The sequence below is a fragment of the Vespa velutina genome, chromosome 23 (genome assembly GCF_912470025.1).
Source record: "Vespa velutina chromosome 23, iVesVel2.1, whole genome shotgun sequence".
NCBI classification, from domain to species: domain Eukaryota; kingdom Metazoa; phylum Arthropoda; class Insecta; order Hymenoptera; family Vespidae; genus Vespa; species Vespa velutina.
The window spans coordinates 1,600,324-1,615,000 of record NC_062210.1 but is presented as its reverse complement, the minus strand read 5'-3'; the positions used below and the strand labels follow the sequence as shown (position 1 = coordinate 1,615,000).

The 14,677-nt window shown below is 31.2% G+C and overlaps 1 long non-coding RNA gene across 2 annotated transcripts in view; it reads left to right on the top strand.

Moving 5' to 3' along the window:
* The window catches only part of LOC124956788, an 83,039-nt gene extending 79,386 nt beyond the window's left edge, over positions 1–3,653 (top strand). For both annotated transcript variants that reach the window (XR_007103367.1, XR_007103366.1), the window contains one exon: positions 2,934–3,653. This is a non-coding gene — a long non-coding RNA (uncharacterized LOC124956788). The remainder of the gene's footprint in view (positions 1–2,933) is intronic.
* The last annotated feature ends 11,024 nt before the right edge of the window (positions 3,654–14,677 follow it).

Sequence of the window (14,677 nt, the reverse complement as noted above, 5' to 3'; positions counted from 1 at the left end):
ATTCCTTCCTTCTCTTTGCTCGTCTATTCCTCTTCTTGATCGTGGAAAAAGCGATGTTGCTCCATTAACGGATAAAACGGTTCCTTGTATCCTGATATCGACGAGGTACAGTGAACGCGCCATGACGCTGGTGTATCCGACATTAACTGGGAAACCGAGTTAAATGGCCCGTAGTAAAAGAAAAAGAAGGCGAATGAAAGAAAAAGAGAGAGAGAAAGAGAGAGAGAGACGAGATGATAGTAGAAAAAAGGGAATGATAAAAGAAAGAAAAGAGAGAGAGAGAGAGAAAAGTAAAGTAAGAATAGAAAGAGAGAAAGAAAAAAAAATAAAACAAGGATACAATAAGAAAGGGACAAAGAGAAAGAAAGATAGAGAAGCGCGTTAAGTGATCAAGATGAATTAAGGACACGCCCAAGGCCATTCCTTGACATCACTACCAACGTTATCGTCTACCACCACAACAATTTTCTTCTTCTTCTTCTTTCCATTTTCAAAGGAAAGTAACGAGACGAGCAAGTACAACGCCTAACAATGCCACTAAGGTTTTACTCTTCTTTTGTCTTCTTGGTAGGTAGCGTAAATACGACGATGTTGTTACGCTTTTCCCGTTACTTAAATCGTGACAATAACATTCTTACAAGACGTAGAAAAGTACCGATGGTTTATCATTTTCACAGTTATTCTTTCGATACAATTTTTCTTCTTGGTTTATTTTTTTCTCTTTTCTTTTTCTCTTTTCTCTTTTCTTTTCTTTTTTTTTTTTCTTTTTTTTTCATTATTTCGTAAGAAAATAATTCGCCCGAAAGGAGTAACTTCTATCGAATGTCGCAAAATGTTCATTTAAATAAAATTATTATTACGAACTATCGAATTGTTATTTTGCATTTTCAATCATGCATTTATTATCACGTGATATAATATCCTTCAATGAAATGTAACATCCATTCGATTTATATTTTTATTTATAATCATATAATAAAGAAATTAATAATGCAAACGTGAATATGTTTATGTCTCTTGCACTTAGCCAATGCACAGGAATGATTTTTCATGTAAGACAAAAAATGAATGGTTATTAAAGAAAGAAAGAAAAAAAAAGGAAAAAAAGAAAAAAGAAAAATAATAAACAAAGAAAGAAACAAAGGAACGTATCAAAATCCAAAGGGAAAATATTTGTATTAATAAAATGTATGTAAATAAGGATGTTTATGAAGGATTAAATATTCCTTCAATTAATATCTAATTGCATCTTTTGATTTTCAAACAACAATGGTTACTACAAGTTATAAAGGTATTATTAATAATTTTCGACTATCTCCATTATATATTCTATGTACTTTGGTCTATGTTAAAATTTCAAAATTTCTAAGTTATCTTACTTTGAGATAATCGAAATTGCATTTCTAAGTACTACTTCAATCTGAATTAATTAATGATCTACTCTAACCAAAGTTTAATATCCAAGTTTATAATTATTTATAATACATATATATATATATATATATATATATATATTTTACGATATAGAACATTAACGTTGCGCGATATTGATGAATAGAAAAAGAAAAAAAGGAAAAAAGAAAAAGAAACGAAAAGGATGAAAAAAGTTCATAGAGAAATAGGACAAACGAGTTTATCGATTAACGCCATCTTAAAATCTTTCCTTCTTTTCGTAGAATTTCTTATCGAACTTATATTGATACAACTTTATTCGATGAAACTCTCTGTTCAATTCGTATCGCCTGTTTTCTAACGTTCTTAATGCGAATTTATCGCTCTCCTTTTATACGAACACATCGATGTTTGCGGTTCGCGCGACTCGCCGAAGATAAAAGAAAAGAGGAGAAAAAAAAAAAAAAAAAGAAAAAGAAAAAGAGGAAAGGAGAAAAGAAACTGAAAAAAATGAAAACAAAAGAGAGAGAGAGAGAGAGAGAGAGAAAAAAAAAAGAAAATAAATAAGAAGAAGAAGGACAAAGAATGCAATAGCAAAAACTATAGATTTAAAATGTGCAATTTCCTTGAGTGTCTTCTTATTTCTTCTTTACTCTTACCCTCCTTTTACTTTTTCTTCTTTTTCTTCTTCTTCTTCGTCTTCGTCCTCCTTCTCCTCCTCCTCCTCTTCTTCTTCTTCTTCTTCTTCTTCTTCTTCAATATTTTTTTTTGTTTTTTTGTTTTTTTTTTGCTGGCTACCTTTATTGCATACTCCGCGGTCGGAAAGTTAAAACCTTTCCGTTGTCATCGCTTCGAAAGTTTCGCGGACTTTAAAGTATACCGACAAACATCGTCCTGGGACAAGATTGAAGATTCGACTTTGGAAAGTCCATAAGACGACGAACGGTCCTATGTAGGAACGTCGTTGGCGCGTTTTCGCATGCAAATGTTGAAGCTCCCTACGAGAAAAGGAAATTTTCAACGATTATCGAGAAAAATACACGAGGACTCTTTTGAGAACAAATGGATAAGAGAGACAGAGATTGAATGGGAAATTTTTCCTTACGACATTTTCTCTTAACTTTATTTCCTTTAATTTCGTTAGGAGATGTGATCTTACGAAAAGGAAACTATCAAAAAAAAAAAAAAAAAAGAAAAAAAAAAAAATAGAAAAGAAAAAAAAGTTAATAATAAAAGAAAAGAAGGGGGAAGAAAAATAATAATAAAATTCTAATAAATATCTAGTGGACGATTAAACGCGTTATTGAAACTTTAACATACACACACACACACACACGCACACACACATACAAATACATAAATATATAAAGAAAGAGAGAGAAAGGAAGACAGACATCTCTTGATTTAGCAAATATAGTAGAAATTCTAGAGATTCTTTTTCACTATCACTGAACTATTCTCTTTTTCTATTTCTCTCTCTCTCTCTCTCTCTCTCTTTATCTCTCCTTAGTATCTATCTATCCCTGTATTTTGATTCACAGAATGCAACATCTCGGGAAAGCTCAACACTCGGTTCCACGGTTGGGTCAACAGGCCGTCGAAAGGATATAATCGAGAGCAGAGAGTAGAACACTTCGCTTTCGACTTTACTTTCGATTCCATTATTCCTTTGGATATCCAGAGAAAACGGATTGGTAGTTGAGAGTAGTTGTAGTAGCAGTAATAGTAGCAGTAGTAGCAATAGTCGAACTCAAAGTCGCGTCTTTCCCTTATTCATGCGGATTATCGGATACTTCCTCTTTTCCTGGAGCCTAGTAACTATGGATTTGTTCAGCCTTTTTGGTTATATAACTGGACTACGAGTTGATACTCTCTCTCTTTCTCTCTCTCTCTCTCTCTCTCTATCTCTCCTAGGTTTCCTAAGAAGTTAATACCAAAATCTTTTCGTTACTACTGATTCAAACGAACTACATTTTCCACCGTAGATTTTGTCCTGGAAAAGCTGAAATTCGACGACGAATGAGCGAGAAAAAGAGAAAAAAGAGAGAGAGAGAAAGAAAGAGAGAGAGAGAGAGAGAGAGAGAGAGAATGACTTCTATATCTTGACCTCGGTTTTGCCAGGTTTCACCAGTTTCTCTGGTGGCAATGCCATCGGAAAACTCGATTTCGAGTGCTCTTCCTCGAGGAACCCCTCTGGCTATTCCCTCTTCCTCTTTCACTATCCACTTCTATCTCTACCTACCTATATATCTATCTGCCTATCTACCTACCTACCAACCTACCTACCTACATACCTACCTACCTATCTATATATCTTTTATTTCTCTTCCTCTTCCTTCATCTTCCTTCCTTCCTTCCTTCCTTCCTACTTACTTACATTCCTTCCTTCCTTCCTTCCTTCCTCCTTCTTCCCTTCCACCCTTCGTTCTCGAACTTCGCGAATACGGACTTCTCGAGCACCATTCTCGAAATATTATCCAGAATGGAGTAGCTCTGGTTCATGGCCGAAGCTACGAATAGACAGGTGCTTTCGTGGGATAACTCGAAATACATTCGTACATACATATATATACGTATATATATATATATATATATGTATATGAATGTGTGTGTATGTATATATATATATATATATAGGTATGTATATGTACGTACATAGATACGTATGTACTTACTTATCTAAGGATTGTAACTGTTAATGTCTATGTATTTCGAATCTAAACTCTCAACGATCAATTAACTATCTCAATATCGAATTAGTCGCGACTAATTGATCGAATTATTTTTTCATAATTAGATATGTATCTCTCTCTCTCTCTCTCTCTCTCTCTCTCAGTTTCTCTCTCATTCTCTCGCATTATCGGAGAAACAATGTTCCTCATTCGATCCCGCAGTTCAGTTTTAATGACGTAAAATGAATTATAAAGCGAGAACTGGGCCGTACCAGCTTGATGTCTACTTAAACGTTCTTAAACTCTCCGACTTCGGGCTTAATTAAACGACGCTTAACGAATTTCTGTAACATCTGGAAGCAAAACGATATTCTTGGTTTTCGTACCAAAAGCTTGCTTGTATTATAGTGCGACTTTCTCCACTTGGTAACTGGAACAATTTTGAAATAAACTTTCCTAGAGATTCTCTTTGTATTTTACCGGAAATAATAAAACGAATTTATACGTTGGAAATTTACGTTTTTATCTATCTTACTACTAACAGACATTTGGCCATAAGCGTGGGATGTCCTCGCAAGTAATCTACGATTATTGCCATATCTGTTAGCTTTCCAACGACAAAGATAACTATTCCTGAATAAGGTGTTAATACATGGGTATATATATATATATATATGTGTGTGTGTGTGTGTGATATTTTCGTAAGTATCGCGTTAAACCGATTTTCCACATACCATACGAGATAGATTATATAATTTTTCGTTGAATAAGATTTTTATTTAGGAGAATAAAAAATTATCACCTATCTCGTATCTTTCACGATTTATTAGATCCAATAGAATATTATATTCATTTTATTCTCTAATTAAATTATAAAGTTAATAATTGATCAAATTTATTTTAAAGTTTAATCAATTAATAAAGTTTGTTTAATGCGTTAATTTTTCCTTTTTTTTTGTTTTCTTTTTGTAAATAAAAGTAATTTTATATCTTTCTTTTTTTTAAGAAAAATTTATTACTTTTATTAATGACCAATGTCTTAATGGATAATGGTAATAAATCTTTTCGTTGATATTAATGTCCATGAAGAACGAAAAATTGTCAAATTGAATAATTGAATTGAACGATAAATTTCTCATTAATGTTAATAAGAGATCGTTAATATTTGGAAGTGTCATATTAAATTGCTTTTAATGGGTTTTAACAGGATCATAATGAAAATTATATAATTTTTTGTTAAATACAATTTGCATAGGGCAAAAGTAAACGTCGTTTCAAATGATGCTAGAAATTAGAAGTTAGCTCTACCAAAATGTAAGTTCTATGCGATTCATTGAAAAAAAAAAAAAAAAAAAAAAAAAATAAAAGATAAAAAGAAAAAAAGAAGGAAAAGGAAAAAAAGGTTTTTCACGTCGAAATAATTTCTTTCCGGTAGACCTAATACTTCGCTTATCCTAGCGTTTAAGCTTTCTTTTTTTTCCTTTTTTTTTTTTTTTTTTTTTTTTTTTTTTTTTTTTTTCACCCTGCTTTTATATATCAAACATAAAAAGAACTTTCATTTTTAAAAGTATATTTTACGTTAAAATTCATAAACGTATAGTGCTTTTAGAACTTCAAAATTATAACTCGCGTATCTTTCTGACCCAAATTTTTACTGTGTCAAAAATCTATGAAATCTGTGAATTTCCATCTTCACACGTAACAGTTATACACTTTACTCTCTTTCTCTATCTCTCTTTCTTTCTTGCACGAGCATCGTTGGAAGAGTTATTGAGAAGAAAGCTGACAAAGAGAAATGAGATTTAAATGAAGCTCGAATATATCACTCTATGAAGTACAATTCTTCGGGCTTGTTGAATACGTAAACGTTAGAGTCTTCGAGAATAAAATTTGTTGAAAGATCAAAGAAAATATCAATGATCGACGTCTCTCTCTCTCTCTCTCTCTCTCTCTCTCTCTCTCTCTTTCTCTTTTTCTCGATTTAAGAGAAAAAAAGGAAGAGAAGCAAAAAATTAAATACCAATGAAAATATCCATCAATATTATCGTCTTTTATTATGGAAATTGAAGGAGTTGAAATATGAAGAAAGGAAAAACGAAGGGAAATAAAAGGAAAGAAATAAAAAGCAAAAAAAGGAATAATATAATTAATCGAATCGGTACGATAAGAAAGAATAAAACGTAAGAACGATGAGGACGGCGGGATGGAGAGGGGTGGGTAAGGGGTTTGGAGGAGGGGGTTAGTAGAATCGACTAGGTAATCGATAAAACGTAGAACCACATTGGTGGAAATCGTTTTCACTGATATATACATATATATATATATATATATATATATATATATATATATGTGTGTGTGTGTGTGTAAAGGCGATGTGTGACGTGGTTGGTCTGTTTACATTGAAAGATATATGCAAATTTTGTATGTACTATTTACACGAACCAGAACGCTTGCACCCTGCGAGCCGATGGAGATTAACCTTTATGTGCATTCTCGATGAATACAAACGAAATGCACCCGGAGTAAATATTAGTTTATAGATTTGCTTTTGTTTCACATAGCGTGTTTAAGAGAGACGCAAAGTAAAACCTCCTACAATCTTTATAAATATATATATATATATATATATATATATATATATATATATATATATATATATAACATATATATAAAAGGTACCTAAGAATGCGAACTTTCTTTCTACTCGACGAATTCTCTCCATCGTTTTCTTTTCGGTACGGTAAACAAAAGTAAAGAAGAAAACGTTCTAGTACGATTTAAAAAGTCGAGTGACTTGCTCCTACTTAGATTTACCCTCGATTTCTTCCGGCTTTTATTCAATTCACATTTAACGTTTAACATTGATTTATCGAGATGGATAATATAATAGATTTATTTGAGAGAGATTTATTTGATATTTAGCTTTAACGTAAATATATTTACGTAAGTAATATTACGAAAAATATGATAATAAATTTTTTTAGATAAAAATATAAAGTTCGCATTGTTATGTCAAATGACTCAAAAGATGACATAAGGGTTTTAATTATAATCGAAATAATTGTCATTTTATTTATTTATTTTTTCTTTTTTTTCCTTTTTTTCTTCAAGTGAAACAATGAAATCTTTTCTTACTAATTCTTCAATAGTTTCTTACACTTGTTTTGTTTTGTTTTTTTTTTCTTTTTTTTGTCTGGATAATGTATAATGTACGATTAAAAGGTGTCAGTCTTAAATTATATCATTAAATCAATCTTGTCTTATCAATCTTGTCTTATCAATCTTGTCTTATAGTTGTTAGTTTTAAGTTTTATATATATATATATATATATATATATATATATATATATAAGTATTACGATGTATAATAATAATCTACTCTTAATTGACAAAAATAGATTGAAATTGTCAAATCAGCTGATCGTATATTTAATGTGTATTTAAATATATAAATAGATCATGAAATCTACGAGGAATGATATACAGAGCGAATACAATTACTAAAGAATTTTATTGTTTTTGATTATTAATAAAAAAATGAAAAAAAAAAAAAAAAGAAAAAAAAATATATATATATATCATCATAGACTATTTCTATAAAGCACAGATCATTATTATAAGAATGAACGGAATAAAGTAATAGTAAAAATAATGTCATCCATATAATAGATCGATCAACATTTATTTCCCCCTACCCTTCCACCCTTCCTACTTTCCTTTATCCTTATGGCATCGTTTTAAGCTCACCTTATGTAAATTTAACATAGATTTACTTCTCCATATCGAAACGAGCATCCCTTTTGGTGGAAATTCACCCTCTAACGTTGGCACGTACGAATACTCCTCTCTTACGATTCTTCTTCGTAAGCCTTACCCCTCGCCCCCGTCCCCTCTCGCCCGGTTTTTTTCGTTCATCGTCTCCGGATGAGAGAAGTGAGTCGACTTTTTTTTCGACAGAGAAAGAAATAAAAAATAAAAAAGAGAGAGAGAGAGAGAGAGAGAAATAGGAATAAGAAATAAAAAGAGATAAAGAGACACTCACACATACATATAAAAATAGGGTGAAAGAAAGAGAGAGAGAGAGAGAGAGAGAGAGAGAGTGAGAAAGAAACAGGGAAAGATAAAAAAGAGACAGAGAGTGTAAGAGAGAGAAAAAGAGAGAGAAAAAGATAGATAGAGAGATAGAGAAAGAGAGAGAAATAATCGGTAACAATCTTCTTTCTGCTTCGCTCAGTGAAGCCCGAGAAGCCTCTTAAGGATAGCATAGGAAGAAGCTGTGCTCACTCCTTTTTGCTCAATTTATTTTCCATGCTGAGGAATCAAATTACAAGAAACTCTCTATGTCGTCCTCTACGACGAATGCTACTAGGGAAATACTTTCTATATATATATATATATATATATATATATATATATATATATATATATATATATATGTATTCTTTTCGTTACTGTCACTGTGTCCTTGGTTTTACGGTGTTTCCCTCCATAAGAAAAACCCCCGAAGGGATACACATCGAATTTGCTACTACGTGGAACGTTACATTTGTAGAGTTAGATATAACGATATATTGTATGTACATATGTACGTATATATGTATATATATATATATATATATATATATATATAGATACATATATATACATAGATTTTAATGCTGACATCGAGAAAAGAATATTCATGAAATATTATCATTTCTTGTCTTTGCTTTATTAAAAGTTTATTTTTACGACACAAAGATAAGTCTGGTGTTGTAAGTAAGGAGGGTGGCGAGGCGAGGCGAGGTAAGGGGGTTTGGGGGTTGGATGATGAAGGAGGAAAAACTAAAATTTTCATTCGTAGAAAATTCGACGATCGATGGAAATACATAAATTCGTCGCAAAATTAAATAATAGATATAATATTTTGCTATAATTAAAGAACTTTATTTGTTCTTCCCACGTTTTTCCTTTGACATATTAAATAACGAGGGGCGGGAGAGAGGGTGGGAAAACAAGAAGTTTTAATTACAATTTCATTTTTGTTCGTCGATTTATTTATTATTCGTTTTATCTGTTGTTTTATTTTTAACAATAATAATAATAATAATAATAAAAAATAAATAAATAAATAACAAAACTAAACAACGAGATATTATTTCATTCGTAATAGTATTATACGAGATTTTTATTACGATAACGTTTTCGGATATTAAAATGTCGAATAATTGATACCTAAGTTAAAAAAAATGCAAAGATAAATGTAACTTATGAATGCGTGGAGTATTAAAAAGAAAAGAAAAGAAAAGAAAAAAAAAAAAGAAACAGAAAAAAACGTCACGTCGTTATCGTATGACGTTTGATCATTGTTTATAAAATTTACACGAAAAATTATGTATATTTACGATGTGGACTACGTTCAAAGAATTTATCGCGTAATGTTAATAATTCATTTATCCTATGGCATCGATGAAAATCAATGGCCATCGTGGCACCGTGAGATTTTGATCTTGCGTACGGCAAACTCCGTTATATCGTGTTTGTAATTCGTAATTTTATTAGCAACAACGAACCCCGCAAGCTTGCCAACTTACTCGGAGCTCTATTGTACGATAAATTCGTTAACGATTCCATCGAATCGATGAAACTTAATGAAAACTATACTAACTCGTAGACATTGAACTCGATCGATTTGAAATTGATTAGATGAGTGGTACAAACCTAACTTGTTACTATTGATAAATAAATAAATAAATTTAAGGATCGTTTGTTTTGTAATGAAATTAAAGGGCAAAAAGAAAACGAGAGGTCAAAAAAAAGGGAGAGAAAAAAAAAGGATTTAAAAAAAAAAAAAAAGAAAAAGAAAAAAAGAAGAAGAAGAAGAAGAAGAAATAAACGAAAAATTAAAAAGCAAATGAAAGAACATAAACAAAACATTGAAAAAAAGGATGAAAAAGGAAGAAAGGATGATGATGCTTGAGATATTTGTAACACGATAGTTCGCGTTGAACTGCTCGAAGCAAAATGTCGTCGCGTTATGTTACAATTTTTCGCGGTTGCATCTTCCAAAGAGAAAGTATAAACGTTTGAGATATATAGATACAAACGTAGGTAAAAGGGAATATACGAATGTATGTATGTACGTATATATTGTACATATATATATATATATATATATATATATGTATGTTGGAGTATTTGTCAAAGAGTATAACACAGCTTTGATGGAAGTTGAAAAATTCGTGAGACGTCGAGAGGAATAAAATAGAAATGTACCATCCTTCAAGCGTCATACTCCCCCCGGCGAGAAACATATTTACAATGTTCTCACATTTGAATGGATCATGGATACATAAAACAAAATATAATGATAAAAGGTTAAAATACTCCTTCCCTTTCTTCGTCTTACCTCATCCATCCCCCATCCTCTTTAATATAATATTCGTATCATCGTATATCTCACATATGAGGATTTTACTTGACAAAATGTTCGACTACGATGTATATAGATATATATATATATATAAGTTTGAATCCATTTTAGCAACAAAGTACATAGATATGTATATATATATATATATATATATATAAATTTCACATACATATACGAAAGCGATTGAAGTTAAATTTGTTTTCTTGTTCAAAGATAAATATAATCAGGACATAGTGCTAAACATTTGAAAATGATTGTTGATCAAAGTTATTCGTAAGATTATCCGAACGAAGGTTAAATTCTCTTCCCTTTCGTTGTTGCAGAAGAGCTTCTCCGTAAATCCTTACGATACACAAAGATCTAATTAGAATACATTTAATCTCTCGTAGATGGGGTTTCTTGTAGACTTAAAGTAGAGACATGCAAGTGTCGAGTTGTTGTCATCTAAATATATCATCTATCTATTTAACATTAAAATCGTAAGGATTGATTTGGCTAATAAATAAATAAATAATGTCAACATTTTTACAATGTAATGTGTCTAACAATTAATAAATCATCTAATATGATTTAGTATTTTATTGATATTAAGAGATATTAAACGATACTAGAATTTATTAATAAATATATATATATATATATATATATATATATATATATACATATATATATTTGTAATAATAATGTCATTCATATTAATATTTAAAATATTATAAAATTTCGACATTGCTTGTTAACAAATTCATTAGTAATAACGAAATAACTATAATTTAGTTGTTTCGTTACGATCGATCGAAATTATGGCTATTAGTTTTAACTTTCTCGTTATATTCCAATGTTCTATATCACATGGTAACACCGGACGACAACATTTGTCACTTCACTCGATGAGGTTATTGAAAGTACGCCGATATACGCTGGTAGATAACACCATACATCGTGAGAGAACGATTACGATCGATCCTTATATCGTAAATATGTCAGCGAGATATCATTTTGATATGGCCCGTTGTAAGAGATTTATTCGCATGAATATTTCTGCAAAAGAAAAAAGAAAAAGAAAAAAAAAAAAAAGGGTTTAATCTCGTATCGCAATATTTCGAACGATTGAAGAAAAAACGAAACAAAAAAGGAAAAAAAAAGAGAAAAAAAAAAGCAAAAGAACGAAACGGAAAAAAAATGAAAAATGAAAGAAAGAAAAGATAAAAAGGAATAAACAATTCTTTCGAATTCGAAAGTTCGTTCGATTGGTCCCACGCGGATATTTTTTCGTGTCATTTTTATTTTTATTTTTTTTTTTTTATTTTCTTTTTTTTCTTTTTTTTTTTCTTTTTTTTTCTTTTCTCTATTTATTTTTATTAAAACAATTGTATTCTCTATCTGTAAAATCGACGATATATAACAAAAATCATTTCTCAAAAATAAAAAATAAATACATATATATATATATATACATCTGTATATGTGTGCTTGTGTATGTGTGCGTGTTTATTTGTGTATATATATATTTTTTTGTTTATTCTTTTCATCTCGATATCGATGTATTCGCGTGCTCCAAGTAAAATTGACGTCAAAGTTCTACGATCATGGTTGGGTTCGTAGTTACAATCAAGGATCGTTACCAGCACGGCTTGTAACTTGTCTAATTAATGTCTTAGTTCGAATTTGGCAATGTTTCTCAATCGATGCCGCACAGCCGTGTCATGGAGGTAATTCAACGATGAAAGTTCGAACAATGGGTAAGGGGAAGTGGGAAGATTTAACGAGCATGCACGGATCTGGTACAACTTTATGTAATTGTTAATGCGCCAGAGAAAACAGAGCTTAGAATGAACTTTCACAGTCGTAGGTTCCATTATTCATCTGTTACTTCGTTCACTCGTTAATTCCAACTTCCGTATATTTAAGCATAAAGTAAGAATACTCTTTGAAATGGTACTTCAGCTTTATCATTATGCATGATTATCTCTCTCTCTCTCTCTCTCTCACTCTCTCACTCTCTTTCTCTCTCTCTCTTTCTTTCTGATGAAACTTATCGTCGAAGAAAGAGACATATTCAATCTTATTTTAATTCACTATTGAAAGGAAAATTGAATAAATTCGAATGATTCGTCATAACGAAAATGAGAGTTATGAATTAAAGAAGATAAAGAGAAATGAATAAATTTATATCAATAGATGAATCATTGTCAACGATAATGATCTATTTTGTTGATCGAATATCAAACGAGATACAATGATAGTATAAAATTGATCTATAGTTTTAAATATTGTCAACTTATGTAAAGTATTCGAATACGTGATATGATATTAAATTATGTCGTTGGGGAAAAAAAAAAAAGGGAAAAGGTAAAAAAAAAAAAAAGAATAAAATAAAATGGGAAACATATTAAGAAAATAATTTATAATACAAAAAAGATTTATATTTAATTAATAATCTTAACTTTCTTTTTCATCGGAATAAAAGAAAAGCTTCTTAGAATTTTTCTCGCGCAACATGATTTTCTTCTCTTTTCTTTTCTTTTTTCTTTTCTTAAAACAATTTTACGCAAAACGGAACGAATGCTATGGGATAAAACTTAATAAATAAAATTAATAAATAAAATTAACGAAGCTATCATAGAAAAAAAAATGTGAAAAGGAGAAAGAGAGAGACAGGGAGAGAGAGAGAGAGAGAGAGAGAGAGAGAGAGAGAGGGAAAAGGGAAAACATTGTGGGATCGACAAATCGTCGACTTTTCGAGTTGCTTTCAGCATTTATAGCGAAGGTTAGGTTTTCCGACATCCCGTCTAGGAGTAGTCCAGGAAGCTTGTTTGAAAGAAGACCGGAGGGCCATTAAACCTTGCAAAAGAAGGGTTGGATATACGTGAGAAGGGCTGACAAGGATAAAGGCAGTCGTTCTCTTTTCACCTCACATTAGACTTAGCTTCCCCTTGATGAGTGTCTTTCTCTTTTCTTTTCTCTTCTCTCTCTCTCTCTCTCTCCCTCTCTCTCCCTCTCTCTCCCTCTCTGTCTGTCTTTTTTTTCTGCACTCTCAACAAAGTGGGTGTAGAACTTTTGGATGAGAAGAGTTTCAAGAGGAAGCTCGACTGGTTCGCATGGACGCGTGCGAGGACATTGTTACTGACAATGAGAGAAGAACCGAGAGAGGGTGAGAGTATCAATTACGTAACACCCGTTAGAGTTTTCCGGAAATTCGGGTAGTAAGTCAAGCCCGAGAGGACACTGAGAACTATGGAAGGTGAACAATGCTCGTTGCTCGTACCACAGCCACTTTTGGATTTGCATATGAATTAAAGGAATAGTCTATCCCTTTTCTTTGAAGGTGAGTTAATGTTAATGATGATATTGGTGTTGGTATTAATATTGATGATAATAATATTGATGATGATGGTCCTGATAAAATCATCCTTGTTTTATTATATAAATATATATATATATATACTTGCTATATTCATTTACTTTTTTATTTTTCATTTCTATTTAATAAAATGGAATCTATACTTTGGCAATTTCTTTTTCTCTTTCTCTTTCTCAATCTTTCTTTGGAAGAAATCTTTCGGATACAATGAAATTAAATTAAGGACGGATCCTACTTTAGATTTCGAATCGTTACGTCAGGAACAATTAGAGTTCAGACAAAGAAGTTCCCTTCCAATTTATTAGTTCCTCGCGTGAATTTGATCGCGAAGACTCAAGCCGAGTTACTTGATGCTCTTACCAGTGCAATAACTTTTCTAGAAGACGGGGGAATGGAAGATAAGAAAACGGTGAGGATGAGTCTCTTCTATCCTTTTCATTTCTTTCTCTCTTTCTCTCTCTCTCTCTCTCTCTCTCTCTCTCTCTTTCTTTGTGTGTATGTGTATGTGTGTGTCTCTCTCTCTCCCTCTCTCTTTCTTTTTCTTTCCTTCTTTAGGAATCCCTTGCTTTATAGATTACTGCTATTCAAAGGGTGTAATGCGATTCGACTTTTAAAGCTGACATATCGCTACTCCTATCGGCGTTTATCATTGGATAAGGACAATTCTAAACTGGACAATTACTATAACTCCATTAAGTAATATCTCTATCTACTATCTCTATTTACTATCTCTCGGTATAATTTGATTATGGAATAATTTAAAATCTTTCTGTTCGTAATAATTATTACATAAAGAAATAATAGGAATTTAATGAAAGTAAATAAAATAATATTCAAAAT